The sequence below is a fragment of the Bison bison genome, unplaced genomic scaffold (assembly GCF_000754665.1).
Source record: "Bison bison bison isolate TAMUID 2011002044 unplaced genomic scaffold, Bison_UMD1.0 scf7180017864249, whole genome shotgun sequence".
Lineage (NCBI taxonomy): Eukaryota > Metazoa > Chordata > Mammalia > Artiodactyla > Bovidae > Bison > Bison bison.
This window is the reverse complement of record NW_011494821.1, coordinates 95,906-98,201: the sequence shown is the minus strand read 5'-3', so window position 1 is coordinate 98,201 and position 2,296 is coordinate 95,906.

The window sequence follows — 2,296 nt, the reverse complement described above, 5'->3', positions numbered from 1 at the left end:
AACACCGTTTCATTTCCAGCAATTAGCAAACACTTGGACAAGCCAAATCCTTTCCAGCCAAGTCAATATGTCTTAAGACAGGCCTCAGCCCACTCAGGCACCCCACCCCCCCCACAAAACCAGCCTTTTCTTTGGGGCATGACTTTTTCCGGGGAGGGGAACAAAATTTGGGTTGTAGAAACGTTTTTCTCTTTTCTTGGTTTCTTTTTCTTGCAAACAAATTTTGCTTTTTTTGGCTTATTTTTTCTGCCCCTCACCCTCCCCTTTTCTGCTTTCTCTCCTCCCCTCCCCATCCACCACCTCCCCCCGACTCCCATCTTTCCCCACAAAATTGTCCTTTTTTCTCTGTTTTGTGTTCCCGGTCTTAGGTCCGCTCACAAAAAAACGTGACGAGGCGACGCTCAATCCGCCAGACACAGGTAGATTTAAAAATCCCGCTGCTGCATGTGGTTGCTGATACGAGGACGTTCTCGGCCCTGCCCCTAACTAAATGCCCCCACAGCCCTCAAGGCCCCTTAGTTGTTTTCCCAACTAAAAACGAAAAAGAAAAGAAAAATTTGTAATAATTGGAAAAAAGAATTATGAAAACTTCAAACGAAATTTGAACAATGTTGGACCCACTAGAAAACCAGCAAGAAAAGCTTAAACATGGCGAAAATAAAGTGAAAAAAGAAATTGGAATGTCAGGGAAAAAAAAACAAAAAAACAAAGAATTGGATAAAATGTTTAGTTTGACAGAAATTTGAACTGTTCTGAAACTTGTGAAAGGTAACATTTGAAAAGACAATTTTAATTTGGAACAAAACACCAGTCAAAAAAAAAATTTCAAGTTGGCAAATTGATGACAGAATTGAAACATCGCTATGATTTCCAAAAAAAAAAAAAGCCTGTCCGATGCAGAAACACATATTTGAAGCAAATTAAAGAATTTGGAAATTTTTGAAAACAGGGCCCAATATCTTGAAGTTTCACCACAAAATTTTGAAAAAGTGCAAAGAACTTTTTTCTTTTTTCCTTTTTTTCCAAAAATGGATCTTTTTGGTTTTTTGTTTTTTGTTTTTCTTTTCTTGTTGAATCTGCCCCAGAGCTTCTTGCTTTTTGGTTGTTGTTTTTTTTCTTTCTTCTTTCTTGATCCTGTTTTTTTGTTGTTGGTTTTGAATTCTTGTTGCCCCAGCCCCCCTTCCTGCTCCTTCCCTTTCCGACTCCCCCTCCCCCCACACTGGAAGTGGAGGTGCTGGGTGGGGAGAAGGGGACGGACTGAGGACATTTAGGACAGGACCTCGGAGGGAAGGAGACCAGCCTGAACCTGGAAGGCCACTGGAGGTTCAGGAACTGAGGGAAAAACAGGATTGGGGGAGGGCACCGCCCACCTAGGAGCTTCTGGCCAAAGTCAGGTGGAAGGAGGTGGCAGAGAGGGTCCGAAGAGATCCAGGGTAGAGGGGAGTCTCTTAGTGACCTGTTGGTTGACCTTCTGCCAGGAGGGAAGTTTCCAGTGGAATGAGGGAGACAGGCAGAGGTGCTAGGGACCAGCTGTGGAGGCCCAGGCTTGGCTCTTGTTTGCCGATTGCCTAGGCTGGTCAGAGATGGCAAGTGTCGAGAGAGGACGGCCTGGAAGTATTGTGGCTCCATCTGGAGGAGCTGCAGGGGCAGGGACCCTGACAAGCCCTCTCAGACTCCCACCCTCTTCTGGAATTAGTTACCCTCCAGTCCAGTCTGAAGTGCCCCAAGGGCCTACTCCATATGGCAGTGATCATGGGATCCTTTGGGGACCGGGCAAGAGAGGGGTCCAGAACTCAGGGCTCAGGCTGGTTTCGGGGGCCCAGACTAGTGAGCTGTACCCTGGCTTCATTAAGTAGGCTCTTTCCCACCCTGCCTCCTCCTGCCACAGTAATTAGGCTGGGGGTTGCCATGGTAACTTGGGAGGTGACCTAGAAAGGAATTAGGGCGGGGAGGAGACCAAGCCCCCAGGGACCCTAGGGCCTGGCACCCCCTCACCCACAGACCAGGCTACCATGTGGAGCTGAGGCCCAAGGCCTGAGTCTGAGGAAACGCCAGGACCCTCCCAGCATCTCTAGCTCTAGTGCCAGCCTTGGGAGCTCATGCTTCCTAGGAGCAGGAAGGAGATTTGCTGTGTGTGTGTGGGGAGGGGTTCCCCCGGATCCAGCAGGTGCCCTGAGGAGGGCCACCCCCCACCCCTGCCTCTGTTAGGCTTCTAGAAAGCTCTGCCAGGCATTTGGAGAAGTGCTGTGGGGCAGGCTGGCAGGAGGTGGGGAGGGAACTTCTGCCAGGGCTAGCT